Genomic DNA, 19,864 nt, shown 5'->3' with positions numbered 1-19,864 from the left:
TTACAACGGACTTTCTAACCGTGTTTGGGCTCACCGGTGGCAGAAAAAATTCTTCGCTTGTACCAACCACAGATACATTCAGGGAGGCGATGATCTGTGCGATTATGCATTCGTCAAGTAAAGATGTCGGCGAGGCGAAATAGACATTTAGATCTTGAATAGGTAGTAGTGGTTCAGCTGGACCTCGTAAATTTTTCCGTAGGACAGAGGTCTGTGAAAGTTATCAGTTAGTGACTGGGCATACTCGAGATTTGAATTTCTGAGGGATTGACTAACTCGGCTGCATAGTTGCTTGTAGGTGAGAGGGTTACCAGAGATGAGGTGCCGTTTGTATGCCACATATGCTACGTCTCTAACACACATGGAAAATTTTGACGTGACTCTGTAAGCCACGCTGCAGTTTTTCTCCTTACTCTTACTGATTTAGAGGAGCGTCTTTATCTGCATCTACATCTACATCTACATGGATACTCTGCAAATCACATTTAAACACCTGGCAGAGGGTTCATCGAACACCTTCACAATTCTCTATTATTCCAATCTCGTATAGTGAGCGGAAAGAACGAACGCCTGTATCTTCCCGCACGAGTGTGATTTTCCTTATTTTACAATGGTGATTATTTCTCCCTATGTAGGTCGGTGTCAAAAAAATATTTTCGCAGTCGGAGGAAAAAGTTGCTGATTGGAATCTCGTGAGAAGATTCCACCGTAACGAAATACGCCTTTGTTTTAATGGCGTCCACCCCAAATCCTGTATCATTTCAGTGACACTCTCTCCCCTATTTTGCGATAATGCAAAACGTGCTGCCCGTCTTTGAACGTTTTCGACGTACTCCGTCATCCTATCTGGTAAGGATTCCACACCCCGCAGCAGTATTCTAAAAGAGGGCCGACAAGCGTAGTGTACGTAATCTCCTTAGTAGATCTGTTACATTTTCTAAGTTTCCTACCAATAAAACGCACTCTTTCGTTGGCCTCACCCAGAACATTTTCTATGTGTTCCTTCCAATTCAAGTTATTCGTAATTCTAATACCTAGGTATTTAGTTGAATTTACGGCCTTTAAATTTGACTGATTTATGGTGTAACCGAAGTTTAACGGATCCCTTTCAGGACTGATGTGGATGACATCACACTTTTCGTTATTTAGGGTCAGTTTCCAGTTGTGGCACCATACATATATCTTTTCTAAATTTTTTGCAATTTGTTTCGATCTTCTGATGGCTTTATTAGTCTATAAACGACAGCGTCGTCTGAAAACAACCTAAGACGGCTGCTCGGCTTGTGTCCCAGATCGTTTAAAATTATAACGAACAGCAAAGGGCCTATAACACTACCTCAGGGAACACCAGGAATCACTTCTGTTGTACTCTATGACTTTCCGTTTATTACTACTAACTGTGACCTATATGACAGGAAGTCACGAATCCAGTCACATAACTGAGACGATATTCTATAAGCACCAATTTCACTACAAGCTGCTTGTGTGGTACAGTGTCAAAAACCTTCCGTATATCCAGAATACTGAATCAATGTGAAATCCCTTGTGAATAGCACTCAACACTTCATGTGTTTCACAAGAACGAATTTTTCTAAATCCAAGTTGACTGTGTGCCAATAGACCGTTTTCTTCGAGGTAATTCATAATGTTCGACCACAATATATATTCCGAAATCCTGCTGCCTATCGATGTTAATGATATGGGTCAGTAATTTAATGTATTACTTTTACTTCCTTTCTTGAATATTGCTGTGACCTTTGCAACTTTCCAGTCTTTGGGTACGGATCGTCCGTCGAACGAACGGCTGTATGTGATTGCATCAGCATACTCTGAAAGGAATCTAATTGGTATACAGTGTGGACCAGAAGACTTGCTTTTACTAAGTGATTTAAGTTGATCCACTACTCCGAGAATATTTACTTCTACGTTACTCATGCTAGCAGCTGTTCTGACTCGAATTCTCGAATATTTATTTCGTCTTCTTGTGTGAAGGCATTTCGAAAAGGTGTGTATAAATTATTGTATAAATTATTAATTCTCTCGGTGAAACTTGAAACTTTATTATTTATATCGAAGTTATTTCCTACAATTGTCTGCCAAGAAATATCGTAGGCGTCAGTTGCAAGCCGGCCGCTGTGGCCAAGCGATTCTAGGCACTTCAGTCCGGAACCGCTCTGCTGCAACGGTCGCAGGTTCGAATCCTGCCTCGGACATGGGTATGTGTGCTGTCCTTAGGTTAGTTCGGTATAAGTAGTTCTAAGTCTAGGGGACTGATGACCTCAGATGTTGTCCCATAGTGCTTAGAGCCAGTTGAACCAGTCAGTTGCATGCCCAAACATATTCATACGCTTGAGATCTCTAAAAGTTGTCACTTGTGGTTTGGTCTTCGGGCACTGCAACGACTAGGCCATCAACGTCACATCGTGAGCGTACAAGCCAGGTGCAGAGATCTGATTCGTGCTAGCTACTCTGTTTAATGAATGACAGTACGCCACAGCATCGAGCAGGTCGAGGAGTATTTAAAATGAGAGGATATTCGGTGAACTGACTGGTCTGCCCGTTCTCCGAAATAAAATCTCGTCAACTATGTGTGGGATGCTTTGTGGAGACGAATTGGATCACGTCCACATACTCCAGCGACCGTCCAGCAGTTGTCAGTCACGCTGGTGGCGGCATGGAACGCCCTGCCACGAGGACCCCATACAAATCTCTTGCGCAGCGTGGGCGCACGGTACACAGCATTCATTATCGTCCTATTATGGACGCATGTTCCGCCTTTCGTAATGTCCAGCGGGACACCATGAACTGCGGTCAATTCATTTCAATTACACTCCTGGAAATTGAAATAAGAACACCGTGAATTCATTGTCCCAGGAAGGGGAAACTTTATTGACACATTCCTGGGGTCAGATACATCACATGATCACACTGACAGAACCACAGGCACATAGACACAGGCAACAGAGCATGCACAATGTCGTCACTAGTACAGTGTATATCCACCTTTCGCAGCAATGCAGGCTGCTATTCTCCCATGGAGACGATCGTAGAGATGCTGGATGTAGTCCTGTGGAACGGCTTGCCATGCCATTTCCACCTGGCGCCTCAGTTGGACCAGCGTTCGCGCTGGACGTGCAGACCGCGTGAGACGACGCTTCATCCAGTCCCAAACATGCGCAATGGGGGACAGATCCGGAGATCTTGCTGGCCAGGGTAGTTGACTTACACCTTCTAGAGCACGTTGGGTGGCACGGGATACATGCGGACGTGCATTGTCCTGTTGGAACAGCAAGTTCCCTTGCCGGTCTAGGAATGGTAGAACGATGGGTTCGATGACGGTTTGGATGTACCGTGCACTATTCAGTGTCCCCTCGACGATCACCAGAGGTGTACGGCCAGTGTAGGAGATCGCTCCCCACACCATGATGCCGAGTGTTGGCCCTGTGTGCCTCGGTCGTATGCAGTCCTGATTGTGGCGCTCACCTGCACGGCGCCAAACACGCATACGACCATCATTGGCACAAAGGCAGAAGCGACTCTCATAGCTGAAGACGACACGTCTCCATTCGTCCCTCCATTCACGCCTGTCGCGACACCACTGGAAGCGGGCTGCACGATGTTGGGGCGTGAGCGGAAGACGGCCTAACGGTGTGCGGGACCGTAGCCCAGCTTCATGGAGACGGTTGCGAATGGTCCTCGCCGATACCCCAGGAGCAACAGTGTCCCTAATTTGCTGGGAAGTGGCGGTGCGGTTCCCTACGGCACTGCGTAAGATCCTACGGTCTTGGCGTGCATCCGTGCGTCGCTGCGGTCCGGTCCCAGGTCGACGGGCACGTGCACCTTCCGCCGACCACTGGCGACAACATCGATGTACTGTGGAGACCTCACGCCCCACGTGTTGAGCAATTCGGCGGTACGTCTACCCGGCCTCCCGCATGCCCACTATACGCCCTCGCTCAAAGTCCGTCAACTGCACATACGGTTCACGTCCACGCTGTCGCGGCATGCTACCAGTGTTAAAGACTGCGATGGAGCTCCGTATGCCACGGCAAACTGGCTGACACTGACGGCGGCGGTGCACAAATACTGCTCAGCTAGCGCCATTCGACGGTCAACACCGCGGTTCCTGGTGTGTCCGCTGTGCCGTGCGTGTGATCATTGCTTGTACAGCCCTCTCGCAGTGTCCGGAGCAAGTATGGTGGGTCTGACACACCGGTGTCAATGTGTTCTTTTTTCCATTTCCAGGAGTGTATTTCCTTTGTTTGTAAGTGCCAATCCCGTTCATTTCATTGCCTATCTCTTTCAATTACCTTCTTAACTGTAGGACAGGATTTCTTTCGATGGATGTTCAAAGTTTCGAGAGCTTCGTTACTTGGCAGTAACAGATCATGCGAAAGGTACTTTTGTTTGTCGTGTGACACACCACTATACACTACTTGTTGCTCGCACACCATCGTGATATTAACCAATTATTGTTTGACACACATGATGTGCGATAATGGAGCTATTTGCGTCTTATTAGTAGTGACGAACTAAACCAAGTGACGTCGATGGTAGCAACGTTTCTGTATTTCAGATATCCAGTGTATTTACATATGTATCTTTTCCGTACCCGGCCACTCCAAAAACTCCCGAAACTTCGTTAATGCTACATAGAGCGACACTAAGAGGGTTGTCTTAATGCTTCAGTCTTGTACATAGCTTCCCCACCTCGCCCACTGCTCCCTAGTCGTACTTGAGTGGAACGCAAAGAACGTTCATACAATCGTGTGAAAATGTCAGAACGTTGTTCAAGTCGCGCTTCACATTAACTTGAATGTCAGTTAAATCGTCAAAGCATCGACAGTCCGTGTGAATTTCTGCACTCTGTCGTTTTGTGATAAGTTCCTATTGATAATATCAAGCCTCGCGATGATTTTCTTTCCAGGTAAGAATTGTCCCTGTCTTACATTTCAGTCACTCGTGGCAGGAGTCTGAAACCTAACAGTTCATAAAGGAAACTGTCATGCTTCAATTCGAAGCAATGTAATGTTCGTTTCCTCACTGATTTTTTAAAAACTAATTTGTGCCTGATTTTATTCTAAGAAGCTCAGTAATGTACGGAAATACCGTGAATGTAAATGTCATTCAAAAAGTACTTGTTGAGTTGCCATCCTGTTACGTGAGTACAACTCTTGGCTGCCTGTTTCACCTCACCTTACCTTATGTTAGAGTTACCTTCCCAGGAGCCCGCCCGGTTGGCCGTGCGGTCTAACGCACGGCTTTCCGGGCGGGAAGCAGCGCCTGGTCCCCGGCACGAATCTGCCCGGCGGATTTGTGTCGAGGTCCGGTGAACCGGCCCGTCTATGGATGGTTTTTAGGCGGTTTTCCATCTGCCTCGGCGAATGCGGGCTGCTTCCCCTTACTCAGCCTCAGTTACACTATGTCGGCGATTGTTGCTCAAGAAAGTTCTCCACGTAAGCGTACACCAGCATTACTCTACCACGCAAACATAGGGGTTACACTCGTCTGGTGTGAGACGTTCCCTGGGGGCCGAACCGCACAATAACCCTGGGTTCAGTGTGGGGTGGAGGAGGGGTGAAGTGGACTGCGGTAGTCGTCGTGGGGTTGTGGTCCACTGCGGCTGCGATAGGTACGGAGTCTCTCCGTCGCGTCTAGGTCCCCGGTTAACATACAATACAATACTTTCCCAGGCCGACCCTTGGAACACTTGCTGAGAACCGCTTGTCCTGATTCCTTAGATTGTGATGTTTGTTTTAAGGATATTTGTAATTTTCTATTCATTGTTGGTGTGGCCTTTAGCAGAGCAATAATTTCATTTCTTTCGTGATAAGGCCTTCAGCCGTGTTAGAATAAGTTTTTTTTAAGTAAACTTGTTTTAAAAGCGAGGGATTTATTTTAAAAGTGCTATTTGGAATTGTTATCCTGACCTCTATTCAGGCCCTCAGCCGTTTATGATTTGGAGTTGTGTGTGGCCTTCAGCCGAGCAATAATTTCACTTCTTTCATAATAAGGTCTTTTGCCTTGTTACAGTTTGTTTTAAAACGAAGTATTTATCTTAATATGTGCTATTTGGGATTGTTCTTCTTACTTCTAATTCAGGCGTTAAGCCGTTTGTTTTTTGAGGTTATTGTTGGGGCCTGAGGCCCTAAAATTGTGGAATTTTTTTATGTGATAAGGCCTTCAGCCGTGATACAGTCAACTGCGTTTTTTTGAGAGATTGTTTTAAAATTTTAATTTCTTTAAGTATAGTTTACGTATTTATTGCAACCGAGAGTAACTGATTACGGCCCCGTCCACAATCGTAACCTTATTCTGCCCCATCCTGATAAACCAGCTCTCAACCATTGTTTGTATCATAATGGAATGCAACCTGACTTAGAGCAGCACCTGTGAGTCAGTGAGTTGTAGGCAATAACATTGCTGCAGTAGATTGGCCGGCCCAGTATTTCAACCTTAACCCAACTATAAACCCCTGGAATGAGTCAGGAAATCGATTTCGCTCGAGACCCCGGCGTGCAACATCACAGCCTTCTCTGGTTTCGGATCTTTCGAAAGAATTACTCCAGAAACCTCCGTACACCTCGCTGAGAACGCCCCTAACAGAGTTCAAGCTGTCGTATGGGTGAGCGTTGTACACAGCCCATACTGATGTCCGCTAAGAAGTGTCGAGACAGTTTTAATTACACAGTATATATGATACTTGCCAAAAAAATGACTGACCGATTAATCTCCTGAACCAGTGCGGCTGAATGCGTGACACGTGCATTGGTCGTAGACTGCCTCCACACGCTTCTGCGACGATCACCAGCTGTCACACAAAACCTGCACTAGTTGGTGAAGAGATTCCGAAAAAATTCATCCACGTCAATTTTAAAGCTTTCCCTTGCCCATATTCTTCGTGCACAGTGGAGCTGTTGTAACTGTACTATTGTTAGTGGAGACAAACTTGATCGCCTGGGAACGGTTACGTACTATTTGGGTCGACTAGGCCTTCCTAGTTCCCTCGAGAAAGGCAAATCCGATGTAATAACCTTTTGGCGAGATCTGAAGATGGTAATCACGCTTACAGTAACGAGTAATCGACAGGAAAGGTTGTTTAAAAACGATCTTAACTAAGAAGTTCACCTTCTCCCAAATAATTATTACAGATCCCCCCCCTTATCACTGAAGATGAGTAAATTAATATGTACCATTCTTCCCTGGATACCTTACGAGCGCTAATTTGTAGGTTTCTATCATCTGGAGGAGTTATTTACTGCACAAAATCACTGCTTCAGTGTGTTATCTCATTATGAATTGAGTACTCACATGATATCATTGTGGTTACGCCAATTCGTCGATTAGCTTCCCTTGGTGGCAATCCCTCTTGTAAAGGAACTAAACGCGCACGATCTAACACTGAAACGGTAGATCGAGGTTGAACAGTGAACACAAGCTGCTTTGTTTCGTTAATGACTGGGGAAACAGTGCATTGTACTGAACTACACCACGAAGGTGGGTTTTGTTTTGCTTACATTAAACAGGTATGTGTACGTAGTGATCTTGGATCCAGTGACTGAAAGAGGATTCAGAAAGTTCTTAAGAAAACATACTAGTAAACAATCCGAAGTATCAGGATGATGAACAAATATGTTCATTTTATGAGAGCCTGACGGTAGGTAAAAAATGTTATAATGGTAATTATATTATTTAGTGCGTACGTATAACGCTTTTTATCATATAAGAATTACAATTTTCCCATAACAAAACCCTCTTCACCAGTAAACATCTTTATTTGTTGAATAAATTAAAATTTGAAGACTAGGTGGCCATTGTTGTTTCTGTAATGATATTATACTATATGAAATAAATCGATACCCTTCATTCCAATCAAGAGATCAAAAAAATAACTTTTTTTTTACCCTCAGCAAGCACATCGTCTATGTTTGTATCAAAGATATCAGACGAACCTCAGTGTTCACTCGATTTTCATTAATTTTCCCTTCATTTATACAATTGTATCTTAAATAATTATATGAAACAACAGTGCTTATTAGCTTCAATTTTGTTTTGAACCCTTCTTTATATGAACATGATTCTACTCAACGCAGTCCTTTTTATCTCAGTATTTTGAGCTTAGTACTTCTCAGATTCAGATTATGGAGACTTTTCATCGTGTCAGAAAATGCTGTTTTTCTTAAACCCCATTAAATTTCAATCGGGATATATATATATATATATACCGGGTGAGTCACCTAACATTACCTCTGAATATATTTCGTAAACCACATCAACTACTGACGAATCGATTCCACAGACCGATCGTGAGGAGAGGGGCTAGTGTAATTGGTTAATACAAACCATAAAAAAATGCTCGGAAGTATGTTTTATTAACACAAACCTACGTTTTTTAAATGGAACCCCGTTAGTTTTGTTAGCACATCTGAACATATAAACAAATACGTAATCAGTGCCGTTTGTTGCATTGTAAAATGTTTATTACATCCGGAGATGTAACCTGAAGTTGACGCTTGAGTACCACTCCTTCGCTGTTCGATCGTGTGTATCGGAGAGCACCGAATTACGTAGGGATCCAAAGGGAACGGTGATGGACTTTGGGTACAGAAGAGCCTGGAACAGCACATTACGTCCACACGCTAACACCTTTTTATTGGTCTTTTTCACTGACGCACATGTACATTACCATGAGGGGTGAGGTACACGTACACACGTTGTTTCCGTTTTCAATTACGGAGTGGAGTAGTGTGTGTCCCGACATGTCAGGCAAATAGATGTTCAATGTGGTGCCCATCATTTGCTGCACACAATTGCAATCTCTGGCGTAATGAATGTCGTACACGCCGCAGTACATCTGGTGTAATGTCGCCGGAGGCTGCCACCATACGTTATTTCATATCCTCTGGGGTTGTAGGCACATCACGGTACACATTCTCCTTTAAATTACCTCACAGAAAGACGTCCAGAGGTGTAAGATCAGTAGAACGGTCTGGCCAATTTATGCGTCCTCCACGTCCTATGAAACGCCCGTCGAACATCCTGTCAGCCTAGTGTTAAATGCGGAATGTGCAGGTGCACCATCATGCTGATACCACATACGTCAACGCGTTTTCAGTGGGACATTTTCCAGCAAAGTTGGCAGGTCATTCTTTAGAAACGCGATGTATGTTGCAGCTGTTTGGGCCCCTGCAATGAAGTGAGGACCAATGAGGTGGTCGCCAACGATTCCGCACCATACATTTACAGTCCACGGTCGCTGTCGCTCTACCTGCCTGAGCCAGCGAGGATTGTCCACGAACCAGTAATGCATGTTCCGTAGATTCACTGCCCCGTGATTTGTGAAACCCGATTCATCGGTAAACATGCAGAACTGCAACGCATTCCCCGTTAATGCCCATTGACAGAGTTGCACTCGATGATTAAAGTCATCAACATGTAATTGCTGATGTAGCGACACATGAAACGGGTGAAAGCGGTGACGATGCAGTATGCGGATGACACTGCTTTGACTTAGTCCACTGGCTCCCGCAACGTCCCGGGTACTCATGTGTGGGTTCATGGCAGCAGCAGCTAACACACCAACTGCACTTGCTTCTCCTGTGTCGGGCCTGTCACGGACCCGTTTGCGTGCTACGACCATACCTGTTGCATACAGTTGGCGGTAGATGTTTTGCAATGTGCGGCACGTTGGATGCTCTCTGTCCGGGTACCGTTCTGCATACACAGTGCAGGCATCAGCTGCATTTCGTCGACACTCGCCATAGATGAGTATCATCTCCGCCTTTTCAGAGTTCGAATACACTATGGTCACAGTTCCTACAACACTACATTATCACAGACGTCTGGCAACACGGTGTACTACAGTTGGTCTGCGAGTGGAGACGAATGCAGAATAACAATAGCAGCAAGCGCTACATGCGGACAGTGCGACAGCTATACCAAACCACAACAGTGCACTACAGCCACACTCGTAAACACGGTCGTCATCGTAAACATCTCCCTGCAGATGCTGCTCGCGTGTTTGTTACAACACGCAACTGAACGTCGGAGGTTTCAAGCATCAACTTTAGGTTGCAACATCTCCGGATGTAATTAACATTTTACAATGCAACAAACGGTACTGATTACGTATTTGTTTATATGTTCAGATGTGCTAACAAAACTAACGAGGATCCATTAAAAAAACGTAGGTTTGTGTTAAAAAACATACTTCTGTGCATTTTTGTATGGTTTGTATTAAAAAATTACATTAGCCCCTCTCCTCACGTTCGGTCTGTGGAATCGGTTCGTCAGTATTTGATGTGGTTTACGAAATACAACCAACGGTAACGTTAGGTGACTCACCCTGTATACCGGCTGATCAAAAAGTCAGTATAAATTTGAAAACTTAATAAACCACGGAATAATGTCGATAGAGAGGTAAAAATTGATGCACATGACAATCGTGTATAAAAGGAGCTGTAATAAGAGAGAGAATCAGATACGCCAGCAGTAGCAGCATGTTGACATTACCTGAAAAGGCGCTTTTAGTGAAGCTGTGTTATCAGAATGGGGAATGTGCTAGTTCAGCGTTACGATCCTGTCGCCATAGGTAGGGGATTCCAACGAGTAAAGGTCCGTTGACAAATGCAGCTGTGGCGAGAATGATTTCGAAGTTCGAAGCCACGAGTTGTTTAGACGATAGACCCCGTAGTGGCCGATCGAGTACAAGGCGTAATGCTGCTGAGACAGTTCAGGAAGAAATGGAGACTGCAGCGGGTTCGTCTATGAACGGGAAAGTCAGTGCTCGTGCAGTCGCACGTCGTACCGGCATTCGATACACTACTGTTTGGTTGGCACTTAGGCGTACCCTCCGATGCTATCCGTACAAAATCCATCGGCATCATGAACCGTTACCTGGAGATTTAGTGAAGTGGAGTGCATTTGTCGTATGGGCGTTTCAAAAGACGGCGGTAGATGGCGATTAGTTGAGTAGCGTGTTGTGGTCCGACGAACCTCATTTCACGCTACGAGGGTCTGTCAACGTCCACAACTGCAGAATTTGGGCTCCTGAAAATCCTAGAACTGTCGTGGAAACTCCATTGCACAACGAGGAAGTTACTGTATTGGTTGGACTTACCACATCTACCGTTATCGGGCCTTTTTTCTTCGAGGAAATGTGTGATTCTGGATTTATAACTGCTACCGTGACGGGTGAGAGGTACGCCGATATGTTACAGAATCGCATCATTCCCTACCTGGCTGATAATCACCTGCTGGAAAGTACGATATTTATGCAGGATGGCGCTCCACCTCATATTGCTAGACGCGTGAAAGATCTCTTGCGCGCGTCGTTTGTTGATGATCGTGTACTCAGCGGCAACTTTCGTCATGCTTGGCCTCCCAGGTCCCCAGACCTCAGTCCGTGCGGTTATTGGCTTTGGGGTTACCTAAAGTCGCAAGTGTATTGTGATCGACCGACATCTCTAGGGATGCTGAAAGACAACATCCGACGCCAATGCCTCACCATAACTCTGGACATGCTTTACAGTGCTGTTCACAACATTATTCCTCAACTACAGCTATTGTTGAGGAATGATGGTGCACATATTGAGCATTTCCTGTAAAGAACATCATCTTTGCCTTGTCTTACTTTGTTATGCTAGTTATTACTATTCTGATCAGATGAAGCGCCATCTGTCAGACATTTTTTAAACTTTTGTATTTTTTGGTTATAATAAAACCCCATGTTATTCCAAGCATGTGTGTCAATTTGTACCTCTCTATATACATTATTCCGTCATCTATTCGAATTTATACTGACTTTTTGATCACCCAGTATATATATATATATATATATATATATATATATATATATATATATATATATATATATATATATATATATATATCCTTTTACGAAAAATGTATCAATGACATGTTGCGTTTCTCAAGTTTTAGAAGTTCTTTGTCTTGAAGCCTTGAGTGTACTAATGTATCCCAACACTACAGCCTTTTTCATCTCAGTACCTTGACCTTTGTACTCATTAAAGTTTTCATTTTAGGAAACTAATTTTTTTCAGGTGTAGTGTAACACCACTTCTGATATCAGCCATTCAGATACTTATTCTCGATAAAATGTGTGCAGTAATTCTGAAGCAAAGAAATAGTTTGTGGGGCATTTAAAGATTATAAGATTTAATCAGAGTGTATTTTGAGTATCCAATAGTCCTTAGAAATTATTTGGCTACTGTGGTTTAATTGTATGTCGTATCTGATTCTCATTGTGGTATTGTTGTATTGCTGCTCTGAAAATTCTGTACCTAAATCGCCGATTTCTCAGTTCACATTTCAGTATGAAACACTAATATGGAAACAGCATTTGTTCGTCGTAAAGACATTTTACACAATTTCTGGAAGTGTCACTATGGTCAATCAATAGCAAATTTGATCCAAGAACCGAATAATCCGAAATGACCACTTCTCGATGAGATTACATAACAAAACTGAAGACAAATCGTGAAGACAAAATTTAAGCATCCTCTGACATAAAACTTCTGTGATGTTTTGCCTTTCTTCTTATCAGGCTGATGAAATGTTTTGAAAAGAGCAGGTCACTACACGATTTCAAGAAGTGCCAGTCAGAACTATCAGTCTCAAATGTAAACCTGGAGAATGTGGAAAGAGTGCGAAACTTTGTCAATGAGGAGCCCACTACAACTACAAGACATGCAGTACAGCAACTCAAGAGTCACGAAGGCTTCTCCAGAAAGTAATGAAAGAGAATCTGAACTTTTCCCCTCTCAAAATACAATACCGAAGGACGGGGATGGGGTGCGGTGGTAGTCATTAGGAAATAAAGTGATTGAGGCCTCTTACAATGTTACGCTGGGTACGAATCAGGTCTGATTTAGTGGTGGGGCACACTTCCATCGTTGTGGCGCCAAGAAACAGAACAGTCACCACTGGAATACTGAGAATACACACGTTCCACCTGGTGCTTCACTTCATCAACAAAAATCCATTGTTTGGTGCACGATCAGAGCACAGGGCATAATTGGGTCCATTTTTACTGATGGACGTGCCACAGCTGAAAAATAGAGACAAGCACCGGAACAGAAGTTTGTACCGTGCGCACGAGAAAGCCTAATGCTGCGAAACTAACGTTTTATGAGGTATGGAACACGTTCACATCGTCCGTCGTGTATGTTAGCTTTTTTTCAGGAGTCATTTAGAGACCAGGTTGTCGTCCTGAACACTTTAGCAATAATTGGACATGGTGTCGAATGACCTCACAGTCCCGACCTCAACTCGTTTTGTTCTCTCTAAAGGGGTTATATGAATGACAGAGTATTCAAAAATGCATCTGTAACACTCAGCTTGTTGCATGAAAGGTTCTAGGTTTACTTTCCGCGTCAAATTTGGATAAAATCCCGAGCTTTAGATGACTACGGTTATCCAAATTTGACGCGGCAAGTGCGCCGAGAACTTTTTATGCAAGGACTCCTTCGCGAAAGACTTCGTAGTCATACTCCAGCTCTTTGTTACTGCACTTCCCAGAGAGATTAATGAAGTCTAACATAATCTCGTTCAGAACACTCTCACGGAATTCAGCTCAAGTTTCTACACACGAAGTGATGCAGAAGAAAAGTACTCTGAAAAACTTTTGTATTAACGTTCATATTTCCTGCTATATCGTATGTATGAAAACAAGAATGTATCATTCCATATTCTGTTCTACTAGACAAAAAGTTTATAACACCACTTTTGCGCCACACTGTATCTGAACAGTGTTCCGCCTACCGTAAAAAGTAGTAAAAAGTTATATACACCGTAAAAAGGCAAATATTCTGACGTTATTGTGGAATATTGCTTCTGAACAGAAGAGGCAAATAACCAATTACGAAATGTTTACGTCGTGGAAGCCAGCTGTGTGCAGTCACACGCAAGTAAAGGGGAAGGAGACAGAAAACAAAGAGGGAAGGGGGGGGGGGGGTAATAAGCAGAATGAGACGTGGGAAACCTGTATACAGTTCATAAGAGAGGCGTGGAGCTGTGCAGAAAACCTTGCCGGCTGGTGCCAGCCGGAACATTTTGTCCAAAGTGCCGCTAATTGGTTTTTGCCTGTGCGCTGACCTGCCCGCAGCCAAGAGCTGGCTTAAAAGCCAAACGCTGTAAGCCATCCTAATTAAGACGTGTGGCGGCGCCTTGCCTTCCAGAAAACCAACAGCGCTGCGCCACGAATATTTAATATGAGCGCGCACTTACGCACAGTGTTACACACCTTGTGTGGGAAGGCTGTGTGATAGAGAAAGAGAATGCAGGGAGGGCGGGAGTGAGAGAGGAAGGGGGAGGGAGAGACTGTTGGAGAAACGCCAGCTGCCAGTAACGAGGTTGAACGCCGAAAACGCGTCTACCCTTGAGATAACGAGGTCGCTCTAAAAGACGTGGCTGCCAGTCCGCTGCCCTGGCATACCTGATTAACCGTGCACTTCCAAACGCACAGAGAGATTCCACACCCAATGAGCAGCCTAATCAAGAAAAATCGACAATTTCGTTCAGTTTGCGGTAATTTTCGCGAAGCTATCAGTGCTGAAAAAGAACACTCCACCAGTATCCAACACAATATATTACTTGAAGGTGCTGCCCCGACACATTTAAAAAAAAAAAAAAAAAGAAAAAGTCTTACAAGGAGAAGGCACGACCGTGGGGTCGGGGATTTGTCCGAAATTTTGTGGGTTGAAAGAAGACCCTAACACGTCACGTGGTTTAAATATTAGGATGCAATACTCGGAAAATCCCGAGAAAAATCGATCCAAAGTTTCTTAGGTGCCTTTGAGTATGAAATATTAGTCCATTGCCGAGCCGCCGTCTGGCTAGATTAGCCGGCACGGTAGCTCAGCGTGTTCGGTCAGAGGGTTAGCTGGCCTCTGTAATAAAAAAAAACTGAGTTAATCGATCAACAACGAACTTAAACGAATGTCTTACGACGTCCGCCCCGAGCAGATACAACGAACAAAATGAGATTAAAAAAAAAAAAGAGCTGGTTGGTCTCAGTAATAAAAAAACTGAGTGGAAGGATCAACCACCGAACTTGAACAGGATGTCTTGCGACGTCCACAACGACCAAACACAACCATCAATAACGAACAAAAAAAGATGGTTAGGGCTCGGACTCTTACGCCAGAAGTCTCGGGTTCGATTCCTCCTCTGGTACTTTTTTTTTCTTCTGTGTCATTTTCTTTTGTTATTCCACCAATTACTCAAAAAGTTTCCCAAACCTACATTATTTTAGCTAAAGAACGTAAAGTTTTTCATTCAATGAAAAATATTCTTGCTCGTTGTTCTATTTCGTTTTATGGGGTTTCAAGGTTTAATGGGGCTTTGTAAGGGTCCCCTTGAGATTATAACTGTTACCTGCGCATAGGACCGTGCGCGAGCCGTGAGAAATAAATGGCAGTTTGTTTTTCGATTTCGTCGTGAACAGACACGCCTGTTTCAAATTTCAACGTGTTATTCCGATCCGAGGTTAAACATGTCGACTGAAGAAGTTGCTGGCTCATCTGGAATAGGAGAAGAAATTGCTGAAGAATCCATTCGTAGTGATCTATCAAAATTACGATTGAAGGACGCAGTGGTGTATTATGAAAACCTTTGACGGAAAATAATTTAACTGCAAAAAAAGGATGTCGCCAATTGAAGAGAAAAGAATATCTTTCACAATGGGAGAAATATATTAAAAGTGGTGGTACGCGAATGGATAATTGAGGAGATAGATTCGTGGACCTAGGACCGTTTCGTGGAAGCAAGACAGCAATATCAACAAGTGACGATAAGAAATTTACAGCAATGGGGCATTGCCTGCGGCTGCACAATTCGTCGATTTCAAATTCAAGGCGTCTGATCGATAGGCCACGGCATTTAAACAGAAGCACAGAATTAGACAACGCAAGATCACGAAACTGGATTCGAAAAAAGAAGCGGTGTCAATGGAGGACATCCAGGCGTCTGTGAAAAACTTTCGTCGGCAGACGTGCCGTTTAAACCCTGAATACCCTGAGGATTATGTGATAAATACTGACCAAACACGTAAATACATGTTTTCTGCGTACAAAATGTTTTTACCGATGTGAAATATCAACGAGCATGAGCACGAATATTTTTCAGTGAATGAAAACCTTTCCGTTCTTCAGCTAAAATAATGTTTTAAAAATAATGTAGGTTTGGGAAACGTTTTGAATAATTGATGGAATAACAAAAGAAAACGAAACAGAAGAAAAAAGAGTGCCAGAGGAGGAATCGAACTCAAGACTTCTGGCGTAAATGTCAGAGTCTGAGCCCTAACCTTCTACGCCAGACTGCGGCTTGGCAATGGACTAACATTATATACTCATAAGGCATCTAAGAAACTTTGTGTCGATTTTCCTCGGGGTTTTCCGAGTAGTGCGTGCTATTATTTTAACCAGGTGAGGTGTAAGGGTACTTCTTTCACCACACAAAATTTCGGACAAATCCCCGACCCCAAGGTCGTGCCGTCTCCTTGTCAGTTCCAAGTCCAATAGCAGCTAATACGAGGGCTATTCGCTAAGTAAGGAACGATAGGTCGCGAAACGGAAACCACAGAGAAAATCAAAGCTGTTTTATTTGCAACAGTTAGCTACAATTTCCAGCTCCTTATCTCCATAATCGGCGATCCGACTTAGACGTTTGTAGTAGTGTTGTACCAACTTTCCAATACCCTCGTTATAGAAGGCAGCCACCAGTGCTTTCCGCCAATTCTCTAATCTGGCTTACAGGGAGACAATTACGGACTGTATTGTGGGTAATCAAACATTTCCAACTGTAAACGCTGCAGGAGCATATTCATTGCCCCAGCAGAATGCGCCTGGGAATTGTCTTGGAGAAGAAAGCGCAAGACAGTTACGTAATGTTGGCTGCATAGCTTCAGGCGAAATTTCTCACCAGGTCCTCAAACGTGGCGGGAGACGCTATTGTTCTAGGTATCTTTATGTGCTCCCTGTGTGCTCGGAAGTAAAGACAACGACGTAACGCTATCGACGGGCATACTAGAGACACTACCCAACACACCTGTGCAAAACTTCATCGGATTTTCACTGTGGTTTCCAATTCGTCACGAATCGTTCCTTACTTTCCGAATAACACTCGTAAATACGAGGGGTGTTCGTAAGTAATGCAAAAAAAATTTTTTTCTCTCGACCAATTTCTGATCAAAAAATGCGAAATTTGTTGTGGGACATAGTGGGATATCCCTGCTTCAGCCGTTAAAATAGATGACGGCGCTATTCGTTGCTTCTAATGGCGTCTGTAATGGAGCAATGTTCCAAACAGAAAGCTGTCATTGAGTTTCTTTTATCGGAAAACCAGAGCATTGCAGATACTCATAGGCACTTGCAGAACGTCTTCAGAGGCCTGGCTGTGAACAAAAGCACGACGAGTTGTTGGGCGAGGCGCCTGTCATCATTGCAACAAGGTTGCGCAAACCAGTCTGATGTACGGCGTGCCGATCGGCCGCTCAAAGCTGTGTTGGGTCGTGCGGACACACTCACGACTTCAGCGTGTTCGTCACCACAGAAACGCGAACGAACTTCTCTTTCTCGATGTCAAAGCTAGCCCTCACACACGTCTGTACACCAGAGAGGAGCTCACAAAACGTATTGGATTGTTCTCCCTCATCCACCCTAGAGCCGAGATCTCACGCCTTCCGACATTCATCTGTTTGGCCCAAAGAAGGTGCATTTCCCGAGAAGCAATGCGTGGGTGATGGGGATGATGTTGATGCAGCAGAACTTTCGCTCCGACGTCGACCAGTAGAGTGGTATCCATGCAGAGAAACAGGCGCTCACAATAAGGTTGCGTAAGGCAGTAGTATTGAAAATAATAAAAAAAGGGTTTTGTTGCCAAAAGACTGGGAAATAGTATGGCATATTTAAATCGTGAATAAAAGCAACCTGCTGTCAGAAGAAAATCTGTCGCCTTACTTACTGAAAGCACCTCGTACTTCTTTATTACAACTGGTTTCATACCTCAGACCAATTATGCTACGACATGTAACTCCGGAATAACTGGAAATTCTCACAAAAGTTTAATTCCATTGTAGCTGACAATACTGAATGTTAAAATATCTCGTTTTGATCACCTGTGCTCGCACGCTTCGTATCGTTTAGCTACGTAAGTGATGACCAAACTCGATATGTCAATAGATAAAGTGACTGGTAGAATGATGTCAGGGATAGTGTCGATATGTGAGCTATCGCACCAGTTCGCAATTGATACAACTCACTCGTATCGCTCACGCTGTGATGGGTGGCTTTATATACGACGTTGTCGAACAGAAATGGTACTGCGTCGACGGAATTTGTTTACAGGGGGAATTATGTGTGTTCGTGTGTATATCTACGCATGCGATGCGCGCGTGTGTGTGTTTATGTGTGTGTGTGTGTGTGTATGTGTGTGTGTGTGTGTGTGTGTGTGTGTATGTGTGTGTGTGTGTGTGTGTGTGTGTGTGTGTGTGTGTTATACGTGAAAGCTTTTCCCAGAGCTCTGTTTGACACGCTTCAATTTGTAGCACGCACACTGTCAGTAAACTGCTTAGTTAAAGAGAAAATAGGCTGCAGCGTATTAACGCCACTATCACACTTCGAATATTTATTGTGGACCAGCTAAATGTTTTCATTGAAACAGCTTCGTCTGAGTACGCTACAGTTCATTATGAAAAGTAGAATCGTAAGTATTTATTGTTCTGCCGTTGTCACTAGTTGATCGAAAGTTTTCAAGCAATTTAACACACTACATTTTAATTGTTGTGGTTGTTAATATATATTACAGGCCTGTAAAGAATATTTATGGAAATTTATAAGGAACAGAGATGAGCCATTGGCAGGTGCAGCTATCAGTGAGACAGTGGCACTCAGTCGGCAGAGCAGTGTCACTGGCTGGTAGTTATCTACATTCGAGTCTAGCATATCGTAGCGTGCATTTTGCTCATCTTCTAGCTGCCTTACCTACGAAGTACTTTGTACCCTCCTAGCTGCCCGACCTAGCAAGCGACGTATTTTGTACCCTCCTAGCTGCCCGACCTAGCAAGCGACGTATTTTGTACCCTCCTAGACGCCCGACTTAGCAAGCGACTTTGTTCTCTCTGCTGAGCACTTTACAGAGAAAAATATAGCCGTAGATGTGGATGCAGACCCTATAAATATCATCGTAATGATCACAATCAGCCACAGTTACTGCTCAATTTATCTGCTCCGCTCTTTTCCCCTGCACTACGGTATTCAACTACGCAGAGTAGGTCTTGCATGTTTCCTAATGTCACCTACCCTTCTTTCAACGCATTGTTGTCTATTATTATCCCAAGGGAACTGGCGGAGAAATTCCCTGTTCCATCGACCACCCGTTCCCTAGGCTACTGTGTCCACAAATTCCACGTTACTTCGGTCACCTCTAGTCCTTCCATACTCCATTTGAATGTCCCCTCGTCTCTACTAGAAACTCTCGACATACTCTATGTGATCGAAAGTATCTGGACACCCTAAAAAAAATACGTTTTTCATATTAGGTGCATTATTATGCCACCTACTGCCAGGTACTCCATATCAGCAACCTCAGTAGTCATTAGACATCGTGAGAGAGCACAGTGGAGCGCTCCGTGGAACTCACAGACTTCGAACGATGTCAGATAATGGGTGTAACTTGTGTCATACGTCTGTACCTGAGATTTCCACACTCCTAAACTTTCCTAGGTCCACTGTTTCCGATGTGATAGTGAAATGGGAACATGAAGGGACACGTACAGTACAAAAGCGTACAGGCCGACCTCGTCTGTTGACCGATAGAGACCGCCGACAGTTGAAGAGGGTCGTAA

The sequence above is a fragment of the Schistocerca gregaria genome, chromosome 8 (assembly GCF_023897955.1).
Source record: "Schistocerca gregaria isolate iqSchGreg1 chromosome 8, iqSchGreg1.2, whole genome shotgun sequence".
NCBI lineage: Eukaryota > Metazoa > Arthropoda > Insecta > Orthoptera > Acrididae > Schistocerca > Schistocerca gregaria.
This window is presented reverse-complemented; position numbering follows the sequence as displayed.